Source organism: Euleptes europaea, chromosome 2 (assembly GCF_029931775.1).
Source record: "Euleptes europaea isolate rEulEur1 chromosome 2, rEulEur1.hap1, whole genome shotgun sequence".
Classification (NCBI taxonomy): Eukaryota; Metazoa; Chordata; class Lepidosauria; order Squamata; family Sphaerodactylidae; genus Euleptes; species Euleptes europaea.
The window spans coordinates 99,552,736-99,569,192 of NC_079313.1; positions in this window are offsets into that span (position 1 = coordinate 99,552,736).

Sequence of the window (16,457 nt, forward strand, 5' to 3'; positions counted from 1 at the left end):
ATCTTAATTTATTTCAGAATAATTATATTAAACAATAGCAACAGATAGTAATAGACCTCAAAAACTGGGGAAAAATACCATTATCATTATGGGGTAGAATTTCAGTTATTAAAATGATGGTATTGCCTAAAATGTTTTTTCTATTTCAAAACCTACCAGTTTTGAAAGGAACACAGATATTTAAAATTTGGAAGAAAGATATTTTAATTTTTTTATGGGGTAAGGAAAGACATAGGATAGCATAAATTAACCTAGTCGACTTAAAAGAAACAGGAGGCTTGGGATTACCAGATTTGAGAATGTACTATCAAGCAGCTTGCTTTACCAGGTTAAAAAACTGGATTCTATTAGAGAATCCTAAAATATTAGAACTAGAGGGGTTTAATTTACGTTTTGGGTGGCACTTTTATGGTATGAAAAGGAGAAGGTAAATAAGGAATTTAATTCCCATATTATTAGAGTTGGTCTACTGCAAATTTGGAAGAAATATAAAGGTTTTTTGGAATGTAAAACCCCTGGTTGGATTAACCCTGTAGAAGCTTTTATGAAAAGAGGTACACAACTAAATTTGGATATTGATATTTATAGAGAAATTACGGAATGTTAAGAAGGGGTTTGGCTGTTGAAGAGTAGAGAAGAACTGAAAATTAAAGACTTTAGTAAAGGTTATGAATGAAATATACAAGAACGACAAAGTCCCTGATACTTGGAAAGAAGCATATATAACGCTTATTCCAAAGGAAGGAACGGACCCAATGTTACCTGCTTCATATAGGCCAATATCCCTTCTTAATACAGACTATAAAATATTCACAACAATCATCGCACAGAGACTGCTAGTTAATATAGACACCCTGATTAATCCAGACCAGACAGGATTCATTCCTAAAAGATATATGGCAGATAATATTAGATTTCTGATCAATGCGAGAGAACTGGTAAAATGTAGAAAAGAAAAATTAGCATTTATATTCCTAGATGCGGAAAAAGCCTTTGATAATGTCTCATGGCAATCTATAAGACATGTAATTTATAGTATAAGTAATGAAGGCAATCTCTTTCATTGGATCTCCAGCATATATACAGATCAACGGGCTAAGCTGATAATAAATGGAATGCTAACAAAAGACATAACAATAGAGAAAGGAACCAGACAAGGGTGTCCTTTGTCACCATTGCTATTTAATCTAACACTGGAAATTCTAGCAAATAAAATCAGAACAAATCAGAATATAGTTGGTTTACAAACACAAGGAGAGGAATTCAAAATAAGGGCCTACGCAGACGACGTACTATTCACAATCGCACAACCAGAATCAGGTATTAAAGAACTTATGAAAGACATTCAAAAATATGGAGAGTTGACAGGTTACAAACTTAATAAAGTTAAAACAAAAATCTTTCTTGAGCACACAACCAAAGAAGAAGAATCAAATATAATTGCTCTCTCAGGATGTACAATATCTACTAAACCAATAAAGTATCTTGGCATAACCTTTCCAAAAGAAAATCAAGACTTATTTATGCATAACTACCAAATAGTATGGAATAAGATTGAAAGTGACCTTCAAACTTGGGCTAAATTAAAAGTGTCCTGGCTAGGTAGAATAGCCATAGTCAAAATGAACATTCTCCCAAGATTAAACTTCCTATTTCAAACGATCCCTATTAAAATCTCGGATAAGATATTTTCATCATGGCAACGAAAAGTTAACAGATTTGTTTGGGACAAAAAACGCCCCCGAATAAAATTTAAAATCATAACGGATGAAAAGAAAAGAGGAGGCATGTCGCTGCCAAATCTAAAAATATATCACCAGGCGGCAACTTTGGTATGGATTAAAGATTGGATAATGCAGACTAATGAAAGAAATACTAAATTGGAATTGGCAGGTTTACAATGTGGAGTGCACCATTTATTATGGGGGGAAACTGGAAGAAAAATCTAGAAGAAATCGGGGACCATGTAACTGTAGATAACATGGTGGCTATATGGCAGAAACTTAAACCAAGATTAAGCCCTAATGGATCACTACTGACAGCGCCCTTTAATGCCTTCAGTACTGTAATGGATAGGAAAAAATATGGGACAATACAATATCAGAACCTGGTGAAAACAGATGGCACACTTAAGACACTATCGGAGGTGCAAGATAATCATCAACAGATGCCATGGCTAACCTATTACCAGCTAATCTCAAGATTTAAGGAAGACTGCCAAGTCCGGGGAGTAATGAAGGTAAAAACAGAATTTGAACAAATGATAAGCAAACCATTTCAACATCTACTAGGTAAAATCTATAAGCTTTTGGTGACTTATGATACAGAAGAAGAAGAAGTGAAATCATGCCAAGTCAAATGGCTGGAAAATCTAAACGAGATCGTAACAATTGATGAGTGGGAACAGCTATTTCGTAGAAATCTTAAATTCACTTTATGCCAAGGAATACATGAAAATTGGTTGAAAATGCTACATAGGTGGTACCTTACGCCCAGCGATATTCAAAATATGAATAGCTCGACATCTGGTTTATGTTGGAAATGTGGCAAAGCCCGAGGCCCATTTTATCATTGCTTGTGGACATGTAAATCCGTCCAGAAATTTTGGAAGAAATTACACAAGAACATAGAAGGCATTATCGGTCAAAATATAACATATGACCCTAAACTATTCCTACTGAGTAAAACTCCAGATACCATTGACAAGGACCAACAGGATATATTAAAGTATTTAACTACAGCTGCAAGAGTAGTATTAGCATCTCTATGGAAAACAAACAGAATACCAAACATTTCTACCTGGATTGATAAAGCTTACGAATACATAACAATGGCACAACTAACTGAAATGTTACAAAAGGATACTCAAGAACAAAATAGAGACAAATGGAAATCCTTCTATGAATATATTAAAACCAAAAACAACAAATAAACCCCATGAGATACAGCAGACTTAAATAGGAGATCAAATCAATTCTGTTAGCATGCTAATACAATACGATACTTCATAAGGGGGCAGTAATAATTATGTAATTTTTTTTTCTTTTCCTCTTTTATCCCTTTCCCTTTTTTCCTTCTGTACCCCTACTTATTATCGAAAACCAATAAAAAAATATTTATATTAAAAAATTAAAGACTGGTTTATGTATTATAAATTAAAGGATATATTTAATAAAGATAATTTGAGGGGATTTAATCAAAATAAATCTAAACTAGAAATTATATTAACTAAGGGAAATAAAGGATTGATAGGAAGAATTTATAAGTTATTAATCGAAGTGAATTTAGAACAAGAAAGGATTAAACCAGTGATGGTGAAATGGATGAGGGAGTTAGGTTATAATATTGATTTGGAAATATGGGAAAATTTGTGGAAAAGGGAATATAAATTTACAATTACTCATGAAATAAGAGAAAACCTATATAAAATGTTTTATAGATGGTATATAACCCCGGCACTGTTAAGTAAAATGAAAAAAGGTGATATGGGATTATGTTGGAAATGTGGAACTGAAAGAGGTACGTTTATGCATGTATGGTGGTTTTGTAAAAAAATTAAGGGATTTTGGAGATTAATAGTAAAGGAAACTAATAATTTGATTAATATAAAAGTAAAAAAAGATCCTGCTTTTTGTTTATTGGGAATCCCTAAAGACAATACGGCTAGATCTGATAGAGTTATATGTCAATGTAGTTTTGCGGCAACAATAATTATAATAGCAAAAAACTGGAAGCAAGTAAATAAACCTTCAATTAAGGACTGGAGAGAGAAATTGTGGATGTACATGCAGATGGCCAAAATTACAGATTCTTTACATGGTAAAGATATGGAAGAGTTTAAAAAAACATGGTTAAAGGCCGTCGCATATTGGGATAAACTGGCGAAAATGAATTTTACAAGCATAGTTAATGAATTATAGATAAAAAGGTAATGTTTTTATTATAATAATAGCATAATTATTTTAAATACTGTCAAAACACTTCGGAAGTCTACTAGTGATGGGACACATTGTTAAGGTGGGTGGTGGGTATTAGAGCACCATGTATTTTACATTTTATATTATTTGATGTAATGCTTGTTGTTTAATGTGCTCTTTTGGTACTTTTTGTATTTTTTATGTTAAGTTTTGTATTTCTTTTTTTTCTTTTGTTTGTCTTATTATAAAAATAATAAAATTTTATATATATATAAAAAAAGGAAAGCAAAAACACATAAACATTTGAAATAACGTTTTAAAGCAAACAAATTAGAAAACCGTCCTGAAGCTATCAAGCAGGCAGGCACAAAACACAAAGATCTTCCCAGGCAGGCAGCACTCCAAAGCAGAGACCAGAGCAGCAGAAGCAAAATGTGGAAGCGGTACTCCCAAACAGTCCAGCTTGTGCCTTTTATCCTCTTTGCGTATGCTCAGAAAGCCATGCAGAGATGACAGAAGCATCACGATTGGCCAGACAGTTTGTGCTCCATCTAAGTTCTGATCCCATAGGCCTGGGAAAGCTGCCTTCTTCCCCCTCCTTCCTGTTGCCCAGGAGTCCTGTAAACATGAAGAAAAACATAAGAAAAAAACAGTCCTGTGTGCCTTAAACTGGCAGCCCTGAATATTCTGTGAAATACTGAAATATTTTCAATTCATCAGTATCCCAAAAAAATTCAAATCCTGCCCAGATACTAGAATATACCTGGAAAATACCAGAAAGGTGTTTTTCAGATATATATACTCAGACCTAATATATCTCAGAGCACATCCCTGGAAAAATCACATTTGTTTACTTAAAATTAATTTTCTTAGGGATTTTTAAGATTACATAGCCTTGATTAGAAGAGCCCAGAAACCATAGCCTCTCTAGCAACCTACCTTACAATCAGATGAAATTCCATTGCAAGACCTAAATTGCTTCAAGTAGCTTACTAGGTTATAGACCACTGGTTCCCAACCAGGGGTCCGTGGACCCCCAGGGGTCCGCGAGAACTAAATTAAGGTCTGCGAAACAAAGTTATAAACCCATAATAAATTAATATTTTCAATTAAAAGTTCTCTATTATAAAAATATATATTCAAATATTATTCTAAGTTTAATGTTTAACTAACAGTTATGATTAAAGTTTATTTTCAAATTCTCAGAATTTTTATTTTGAACCTTGGGGTCCCTGCACCGAACAAAAAAGTCCTAGTGGTCCCTGGTCAAAAAAAGGTTGGGAACCACTGTTATAGACAAATATCTATACAGGGAAGTGAGGGAGGGAGAGAGAGAATAAATCTTTAGAGAAGAGCAGCCTCTTCTGGGACAAGATGAGGCCTATTAATAAGCGAGACCAGAGAGGTAGCTCCAGTCCCAAACGTGATATCTCACATCCTTTGCTGTGGAAGACATGAAACTGCAGTCAGTTAATTCTTCCCTCAGTGAAACCATATGAGTTAGCATGGATTCATCCGTGAGCTTCTAACTCAAACATGATGCCTGTCATCTAACTTTGCTGAAAAAAATATAGATCTGATTGTTTGAAGTGCTTTAGCATCCCTTCTGCTACATTGCCAAGCCCTAGGAAAACTTCATATGAAATGTGTATAAGCCATTCTATTCAAATCATAGCATACCATTAGAAAATAAAACAACCAACACTATAATCACAATAACAACATAACTGCTAAAAAAAATAAGCACTGCTGCATATCCCCAAGAACTGACCTTCTAACCAGTTCATCCTAACTAGGTGTACTCAGAATCCAGGTCTATTCAATGGGGGTGTCCAGATGCAAGCCTGCACCTGGATTCACCTCCCCCCAGAGCCAGGATACTTACCCAGTCTGTGGCCATTGGAGGGAAGTAAGGGTGCCAGGGAACAGGCTGTTTGCCTAAGGCAGATGAGAAAAGCTACAGGAGCCAGCCAGCAGAGGGTTGAAGAGGGACACCTGGACCACTTAAACAGGCAAGGCCGGGCCAGGTATAGGGGCTATTGGGTGAATGGAGAGGGGCTAGGGTTGCCAGCTCCAGGTTGGGAAATACCTGTGGATTTTGGGGGTGGAGCCTGAGGACAGTGGAGTTTGGAGGGGGGGGACTTCAATGCCACAGAGTCCAATTGCCAAAGCAGCCATTTTCTCCAGGGGAACTGATCTCTATCGGCTGGAGATCAGTTGCAATCACGAGAGATGTCCAGCCACCACCTGGAGGTTGGCAACCCTAGGAGGGGTGGCTGATTGGCTCCTCAAGGACAGAGGAGGGTCATTTATGCATGGTCGCTTTAACCTCCTTTATTCACCGTTTCAGCCAGGATCAAAGTAACCCGGGTTGGGGGAAACTGTATGCATTGGCTGGAATGATCAGGGACGAAACTGTGTGCTAATGGAGGCATGAATACAGAAAAGCAGTCTCCTAAGGTCAAATCAAGTCCCACCCCTTTAAATGCTGCTCTGTAATTGGCTTACCTTGCGAGAGAAGATTTCTTTCCCCCCAAACCCAACTGCCGCATAAAAAAGCATTTTAAGAACAAAAAACAAAAAATGGAGCAATCTGAAAGAAGGGGGGGGGAGAAATCCAAGTCTCATTTTTAAAAAGCCTTTCTTTGGCTCAGAAAGACCTCCGAGGTAGCAGGAAGCACTTGAATCCCTGCCTCTTTACACACTGCTTCGTGATTGGCTGTGAGAGAAGCCAATCTTCTGTGCTTCTCCTGTTTGGCTATCTGTATGCTGCCTTGAGGAGGGGTTTGGAAAAGAGTGGGGCCAAGCTCAACCCCAGAAAGCTGTACCCTCACTCATTGATTCCAGAATGAGCCAGGAGGAATGGTTTAATTTGGGCCAGAAGAGGAATGAGAAAAGCTGGGTTCATTTTGCGTTGAAACAGGGTTGAGCCGACAAGGCATGAGCTAACGTGCATACAGGGGGGAAAAAAAGATCCTGGCTGAAACAGGGAATAAAGGAGGTTAAAGCGACCATGCATAAATGACCGAGGAGGGAGTAAAACCGGAGAGGGGAATACAAGGCAGGCTTCATAGACAGGCCTGGGAGGAAGGAAGCAGCACAATGTTGGAGAGGGAGGCAGAGTGCTGTTTCTGGGGAGGAAAAGAGGAACCTGGGGGGCTCAGTTAGCATCCTACCTTCCCCAATTCTGAGGCCCCAGGAGATCCATTGTGGGAGGCAAGATGACAGAAAGAGTGGGAGGCGCCCTTGCAACAGGGGGTGCTCACTTGGGCTTTTACTCCCCGGAAAGTGTTACTAGAATTGCACTGTTTTGAACTGAAGAGAAGAAGCCTATTGGACTTCACTGAAGGAAGGAAGTGCTTAAGGTGGACTCCACCAAAGAGGAGTTCATTAAAATACATAGATTATATTCTACCCCAAGACAAATTCTTTATATATCTTGAGGTTTAAAAAATATCCCACGAAAATGTTTTTGTGGTGACAAAAATTATTGTGCTTCACAGTACCCAAACACCTGAAGCCTGACAACATACTTTCACAGGGCAGAATGTTTCTTTTGGGCAGATTCTGCAAACTGAACAACTTATACCAGTGCTGTTGATTTATAAAGTCTTTTTAAAAAGAAAATGTGGGCAACTATGTCTTGAACCAATGATGTGTGAAAGCTAACATAAACTTTCATACATTTTAAAGCAAATATCCAAAAATCAATAATTTCTAACATTCTAACAATAATTTCTTGGTGTATTTTATGTCCATAGCACATACCTCTCTGTGTTGAGGACAGCAACAGTTTATATGACTAACATCGTATGCCAGCCTGTATTGTGGGACATCCTTCTGTTGTTTGCCACATGGTCCCTCCACCTATCAGCCCTCCCAGTTATCACCTGGGCTGCCACTGGCTGTTGTACCCCCTGGTTTTTCTGTAGAGTCATTACTGATTTTAATCCGGGATGCTGATTTTAATGTGCCATCTTTTTACGGGTCAGATGTAAGATACTAAATTTATCTATTGTGGTTTTAATAGTTTTCATTATTGTTTTCATTATATATTTTGTTGTGAGCTGCTCTGAGCCCTGCTAGATGGGGGGGGGGAGCATATAAATTTAAATGATAAATACATACATACATACATAAATGTATAAATGTTCTCTAAATTATCAGGAGAGTCATCAGGTTGTCAGGAGGGGCTCTATTTCTCCAGAGCATTTTAAATACGTCCCTGGACCAGTGTTTCCTGTTTAAAAAAAACTCATGGGGTAAGAAAAGCACCCCAAAAGTAAAGCAGTAAGTGATGGTGCTTTGGTAATGTAGTTTATGAATGTGCAGGTTTCAATGCCCTAAGAGGGGGAAAATGTAGAGCCACTTGTGCCAAAAATGAAACAGGGGTAGGAAATTCTCTCTGAGGTTGTCTTTAGAGAATGCAGTTGTAGATTTTCTTCATTATTCTGTGCAGAGAAATTAAAAACAACATACATTTAAGCAATATCTGATGTTGTGCAGCACATTTCCATTTGCCACCAAGTTGCTTTTGCATATACTGTAGTTCACGTGGACCCATATATTATCATTCACAGATCTTAGCCTTTTAAGCAGCACTTTCTGCTTTAAATGGTTCTGGAGGTGGTTTTCTTTGAAGCTCAGCCTTTAATGTCTGAAAAGGCAGGACTTGTTTATGCCTATACTAACAAGTACTATCATTTGGTTTATCCTTGCAATTAATATGGTAATTGGAAATGGCTCAAATAATTCCTAGCCTTTTATGAAGGAAAAACCATTATGATCTGGGGTTTTTTTGCAACATCAATGTTCCAGCTGTTTATCTATTTAATAAGAAATGTTATGTACCTACTGAAATCTGCTTTTGATGTGCAGATTTCCATTGATAGACACTGACCATTCATGAAGAAAAGGCAGAATAATTTCAATTCCTAGGATTTTTCGATTTCAACAGTTCCTAGGTTTGCTTGTTTATACCACTGATACCCCACCAGTCTTCTATCATGGAAATTTATCTAATTGATAAAGGTCCCAGGAAGTCCCCTATTCAAGCAACAAACAGACTCATCCCTGCCTACCTTCAGCAGGATTGTACAGTCAATCAGTACATGATTTACCCATAGCATAGTGATTGTTCCTAGGGCCCTCGTGCCTCTCTTAATATTTAAAGGTAGAGTTGTATGTACATTTATATTTTATTAGGGTTGCGTCAAATATTTTCCCTTTTGTGTTTTTAGAAAGAAAGTAATGATAAGGTATAAACATTTTCCCCTTTGATTTGCTAATATGGAATGATGTTATGATGTATCACAGCTGACAAGTAATCATTACCTTGCGGGGGGGGGGGAAGGAACACTAAGAAAATTAATTCAGATGTTAGCTAATTCAGCTAAAAAGCAATATTCGTTAATGTTTTAGGATAATGAAAAGGACTTTAAATTGATATTTGTTAATATTCTGGATGTCTTTGTTATTTGGGTCATCTGGCTTAGAGTCCGCTAAGACCAGTGCAAAGGAGAGAGAGAAGAAGAAGAAGAAGAGTTTTTTATATGCCAACTTTCTCTGCCACTTAAGGAAGAATCAAACTGGCTTACAATCATCTTCCCTTCCCCTCCCCACAACAAACACCCTGTGAGGTGGGTGAGGCTGAGAGTATGTGACTAGCCCATGGTCGTTCAGCTGGCTTCAAGTGTAGGAGTGGGGAAACAAATCCAGTTCACCAGATTAGGGTCTGCCGCTCATGTGGAGGACTGGGGAACCAAACCCGGTTCTCCAGATCAGAATCCACCACTCCAAACTACCACTCTTAACTAGTACACTATGCTGGCTCTCAAGATAATGTAGCTAGCATGGAGGCTTCCTCTTCTTCCCCAATATTCTGTCTGCTGAGTCTGGGATCTGTTGCCACTGCTGCCACCCACCTACCCTCTTGCTGAGGATACTTTTCCTAGCATCATGTCAGACACCCTGAGCAAACCATTCTCCTGGGCACTTTGAGCACATCAAAAAGAGCACTGGAGGTGCTGTGAGAGATGGAGTAGAAGAGTCTATGTCTGCCAGCTTGCATCAGGCCCTTAGCTGTGGCACCAGCTGTGGCTCTCTGACTCTAACCTCAGGGAAGGAAGGAAGGAGAATGTAATTAATTAATTAATCAAATCATTTGAACATTAACATTTTATACTGCATTTAGTTTAAGGTGAAATAAGTGAGCAACGCTGGATTGTATCCAATGACATCGTTCCAGGCCAAAGGGCTTTGCACTGGTAGAACAGGCTTCTTATAGTAATGGAAAGCTCCTTGTGCTGGGTGAAAAGCCCCTTAACAGCAATGAAAAGTACCACCATCAATGGAATTGTTGGATACAACCACTTTTGTTTTGTAGTCATTCTTCTCATCTGCCTGTTTGATCCTTACCACTACTGCATTTCTTTAATCCATTTGAGGATTTACTAAGGGGACTGGGTTTATTCACAGGTCAAATGAACAGCATGGTTGCCATCAAGGTCCTAAACAGTATGGGAGCAAAACATCATTGGAAGCTATTTGTGTGAAATACCTTCAGTAGTGCTACTAGTAGAATTGTGTTGTGGAATCCTGGGATGGTAGGGTGGGCAGTACCACTACAAACTTTAAGTGAACATCATTTCAGAATGTTGCCCCAAGTATGTTTAAAAAACCGAACATAGCAGGAAGAAAAGGTCCTTTTAATTGTTTTGGACCTCTTGGCTTCTTTCTACCTTGGCATCCTTCTTGATGGACGGAGATGGGGATCAGAGACATGGTATTCTGGTAGTCCCATTCCTATCCTGGTGGGCAGTTGTAGGAGGAGTTCCTAGCATTTGATACTCAAAGGTTTTTGGTACCTCTTTCACATTACATGTTGTGGAGTCCTTCCATCCTTCAGACCTAGGCTGAGAGAAGGGTGGAAGAATACCTATGGTCATCCATTTTTGTTTCCGCCAGACAGCCAGCAGCATCCAAGCCCACCACTGCTCCATAGGCCTTTCAGAATCTGTTTTTTTTTCCCTTCTACTTTATGGCTTTCCTTAGAGCCCTCCCTATGACCTATGTCTACCTCTGCACTGCATCAGCACCTTCACTCAGACTAAGAATGACATTGACAGTGAAGGGAGAATGTTTGGCTTATTCCTGACAGCTTATCCCTGAAGCTACAGCATTTGGAGTGTGTTGGAAACAAACAGTTGGATGCTATGTTTATAGATAAACATCTCATTCATCTCCTTAGCACAGCAGGTCACAACCTTGCTGCAGCCGTAAAAGCTGGAGCAGTGATAACAGATTTCTTACAGCAGAGATTTACATTTAATATCAGACGAAAATTATTGCTGCTGCTTTCATTTAAGAACCATGGAGAGAATTTGGGGAGTGATAAAAGTCAAAAACTCAGTACTTTGTTCAAAGGGTTAGAATTTAACCTCAACACCTATTTTCAGTGCCATTGCTGTAATCAGCCCCAACAGATCTGGGGCCAGAGCTTCCAGCTCTTTCATTTTGCAAAAGCCCTTTCATTTCTCCAAAGAAGGAAAACAATCTTCTTGATAGCATCAGTGGGCACCTGCCCTTGTTTTGCATAAAACCCTATTTCCATATTCCAATATAGAATAATGTAGATATTTCTCTCGGTCATGGTACTGGTGAACTCATCCCTGGCTACCTCCTTGACATTCTGCCCACCCACCCCTCTCCTAACTGAGGGCTCCACAAAGGCAGGCAACCCTCCTCACTTGTTCCTCATCACGCCCTCCTTCCCCCTATGCCCATCATTGTGGCACAGCACCATCAAACTCTGCAGAGGTACTTGGCATTTCAGCATGACCTGCAGTCACTCAAATCCTGGCCCACCAGTGGAGAAGAAAGAGAGAGAGAAATCACAATGTTATCTCTTTTGCACCTGACCCAGATGATGCTTGGCTCTTGGCCTCATGGTGAGCAGCTTTTTCCCTTTCAAAAAAAGGGAGAGACAGAGACAGAGACAGAGACAGAGGCGGCTCCAACACAGGGAGGTGTGAGTGTATGTGCATACGCATGCAAATGCTCCTCTGTTTTGGATGATTTCATCACCATCCCTCTATTTTCCCACAGGTTTGATTTTTTTTCCTGAAAACCTGGGGGCTCCCCCAAATCTGTAGGAAAATGCCTGTAGTCTGTACATGGCCCCAGCCCACAGATTTAAGTATCTGCAGATTTGGCCATGTTGAAAATTAGATATATTGATGTGATATTTTGCAGGAGGGATGCAATTTCAGGTGAAGATGAGGGCACTGCACAGGTTTGGTTTCCTGCTTCTCTGTACCTAAGAACATGCTTGTATGAGTGCAATTTGATACAATCTTCATTTGGAGCCAAAGAACCCATTACTGTCAAGGCCACTTAGACATGACCTAAGAAATCCACGGCCATGATCTATCAGCATGATGCTCGTAAGAAATGAACATGGCGATGGTGATTATGGCAACCATCAGTATACTGCCCTTCATAACACAGTACTTATCAAGAGCTTCTATTTCTCAGCAAGGTCTTTAACATTAAAGAATGTGGTTCTTACATCTTCTAAGAGCCCACCATAATGTCCTGCGTCTCTGTCTTCAAGCAGTTCTGTACTATCTGTGCTGCTTTGCCTTCCCCTCATCTACAGATGCAGGTGACTTTTTAAAAAATGGTGTTCCTCATCATTTGCCCCCCACTTCAGGGACACTAGTCTAGACAATCTAGACTAAAAGCTTTCAGAATGGCATCCCTCCATCACCCATGTGCCTGCATTTCACTTACTTGTCAGTAAGGGGAAAACTGGATACAATAAAAATGGGAGATGGTGAGGCAAGAGATTTGCTGGCTGCCTGCCTTGAACGTACTGAGAAAACGTTGCATCTTATTTCAGGAAGCTGTGAGAGTTTCATTCTCTCTGTCACACACATACACAGACCATCTGCCCCCCCCCCTTTCCAGGAACTGTTCAGTGGCTTTCTGCAGCTCCCAGACTCCTTTGAAGGGACCATAAACAACAGCCTCCTACATTCAAAATTCTTACTGGGTGAGGTGACCCTTTCTCTGGAAAATGCACACTGGTGAGGCACTTTGCTATAGGAGCGTCTACCAAATCCCACCAACCTAGCCAAGGTTTGTTTGGGCATTTTTCTTTTTTTGTCAAGCATCCCATAGATTGCTCCTGTGGATCACACCTGCTGCTAGGTCTGCCACCACAGCAGTTAGATTAAAAACATTCATAATGAAGACACATCTTAAAAACCACTAACACCAAACAAAAGCAAGTCATTAAAATGCTAGGTTCTGTGCCTAGGAATGAAGCAGGTTTTGTCTGACACAGATTTGTGGCTTTTGAGGCCAAATCTGCATACTATGAGCTTACTCTCTTTTTGTAAACTGAGGAGGATTTTTTCCTCCTAAAATGTTTTTATTAGGAATTTTCAAGACAAGACATAAACATACAAAAAATGAATAATTAATTGAGATTTTCTCACAAAGAAAGGCGAATAAACCAATCTAGAAAGTACTGAAGTATTGCTAAGGAAATCTTGCAAACTACCACACTAAGCTAAATTTAAAAGAACAAAAGTTAAAACCTGATATTGTCAATTAACTAGCAACAGTATCTGCACAAAACACATAAAGCTGCCTTATACTGAGTCAGTATATGGTTTAGCAAGGGCAGTGGTGTGTCTACTCTGACTGGCAGTGGCTCTCTGGTAAAGGCATTTCCCATCACCTACTACCTGCAGTTTTGAACTAGAGATGGCAAGGATTGAACCTGGGACCTTCTGCATGCAAAGCACTCAGCCACACCCCCTCCCTTAAAAGAATTCACCTTTGAAGATGGGACACATGAGTAACTGGCGGACTGCATTTAGCATGCTAAGTCAGGAACTGTGAAGGCTTCACCTTCTGATCCATCTTTGTTCTGTCTTTGCATCAATTGAGATATAGCAGTTGAAGCTTACAAGTCCATGTATTATAGTAATGGAAAATGTACATAGAAACTGGCTTTTCGGGGAACAAACCTTTAAGAAAGATTCTAACATTCCATCAGGCCCTGCAAAAGAAAAAAAAAGACAGCTGATTAGATGAGTTCAGTGAATAGGAAGAACTGCAAGAACTTTAAACTATATCTCATTCAACATGTTCCCCACCACCACCACATCATTTATCCTTGTGAAAATCATATTGAAATTGCTGTTAGCTGAGAGCTATTTATTCTGCTGAACTGAATTAATGAAATTAATTGCTGTCATTCCTTCCTTGTCAAGAGCATGCTTTTTATGACCAAAAAAAGGAGGCTCAAAATGTGGCTGCGATTTGGTTTTCGGTGGTTGGTTAGCTTGAGCAAAGTTCAGCATCAATAATAAAGCAAAATGTAAATGGTTTTCTTCCTCCAAAAACATATTGCTAAACAACTTTATGTGCTCATTCCAATCCTCCATCTTGCGCACACCAGACAATGTCCTAGCATTATAGCATCGTTTGTTTTAACAAGGTAGCGTTTTTGCAAAAGCTGAAAAATGCTGGTGTCAGAACAATGAAAAATGGATTGTGGGTTTTATTACTAGGCGCAAATTTGAAACATTTACAGGCAAAGGCTGCTTTTTGCCTCAGTTGGTATTGCCCAGCAAAAAGAGAGCATATATTCACACAGAAATGCGGAGATCTTTAACTTTGTTTCAAATACCCCGCAAAGGCTTTTTATCCATCCCTTACTCTGAGGAGCTTAGGGTGGCATATGTGGTCTTCATTTTATGCTTACAACAACCCTGCGGAGTAGATCAGACTGAGAGAGAGTGACTGGCCCTGGGTCATCCAATGCACTCCCATGACAAAGTATGGATTTGCACTCCAGTCTCACAACTCCTAGACCAATAACATATTTTATTTTATTTTATTTACAAGATTTATACCCCACTTCTCTGCCCTGATCAGGGCCACCAAGCTGCCACCAAGGCAGCTTGATTAAAAACATACATAATAAAAACAATTAAAACTAAAAAGAGCAAGTCATTAAAATGCTTAAAAACAAGATAAAAGTTGGTCAGGATAGGGCGGGATAGAAATGCAAAAATAAATAAAAATTAAATTAAAATGATAAAATTTAAAAACAGCAAGGAAGGAAGGAGGGATCACTGCGGGGATGCCAAATGAAATTTTTTAAAAGTCTTCACCTGCTGGTGGAATATGACAACAGAAGGGGACAGATGAGTTTCCCTGGAGAGAAAGTTCCAGTGTTTTGGAGCCACAACTGAGAAGGCCCTCTCCTGTGTTGCCACCTGCCTAATTTCAGAAGGTGCACCTGAAGCAGGGCTTTGGAAGGTGATTGTCTAGTCGTTGGGTAGGTTTGTAAGGGAGTAGGTATTTCTTCAGTTATGCTGGTCCCATGCCATGTAGGACTTTAAATGTCAACAGCAGCACCTTTCATTGTTCCCAGAAATCGATCAGAAGCCAGTGTAGATGGGTCAAGACTAGAGTATTATGGTCCCTACAAACTATTACAGTCAACATCCTGGTTACAGCATTATGCACCAAATGAATAAGATAAAACAAGAACAACAGTTTGATCATACAACATAGGTAATTACATCCCGCCCATTTTTTTCACTCAATGTTGCCCAGTTCCCCTCCCACAAGTCTTTTATGCATGCAGTCCCCATGGTCCCCAGCATAGCCTTTTTGGTGATCAACGGGAACCCCCCTTCTTCATCAGCCTAACACTTGGTTGAATACAACCCAAGGTCACAATTAATGGTCCATCTAGCTCAGGGGGCCCTCCTCAAAGGCATCCAGGGAAATGTACCAAGGTGTAGTGCAGACTGCTTTTTACCATTCACCACCATCTTCTGGCAGGTGAAGGAGCCTCCCCTTCCTCAGATGAATAGTTTGCCACTGCTTCCTATTCCTTGTGCCATGTGTGCTATCCATGGTGCTGAATCCTTTTTTAGGAACGCTTAGTACTAACTGAGACTTTTCACGCCAGAAACCTGGCTACTTTTAAAGACACCAGATGTCTCCTTGTACATGGGGCAGCCAGGCAAAGCTTCTCCATCTGTGCATGGCTCATTTTATACATCCTTACAGGAAACAGCACCAGGCAGAAAAGGTTGGAAGATGAAGATGCGACATCCGTGTGGGATTAGTTTGGACTTCAAACTATAATCCTTTTCCGTCAGACAGAAAGCACAAATGGAACGTGTTTAATCAGACTCCTCAGCAAGGTGCAAGTAGATGGGGACAGATGTTATTTTCTTCTTCTGTGTTTTATTAATAAAATCTTTGCATCATTTGATTTTTACTAACTGCTGGAAAGGCTGATAAATGCTGAGTGGATAAAGATAAGTGTTGTGATTACAAAGAAGTTAAAGTAGTATTCACAGCTGCTAAAGACTTAGGCCTCTGAGGAGGAGATAGGGATAAGCTATCAAAATGGAGCATGTATTTACCACTCATCTGGCTATTCAGTGTAATCTTATCTATAGAGATACTTTCCATGAGCTGAAGTGATACTTGTAATAATGT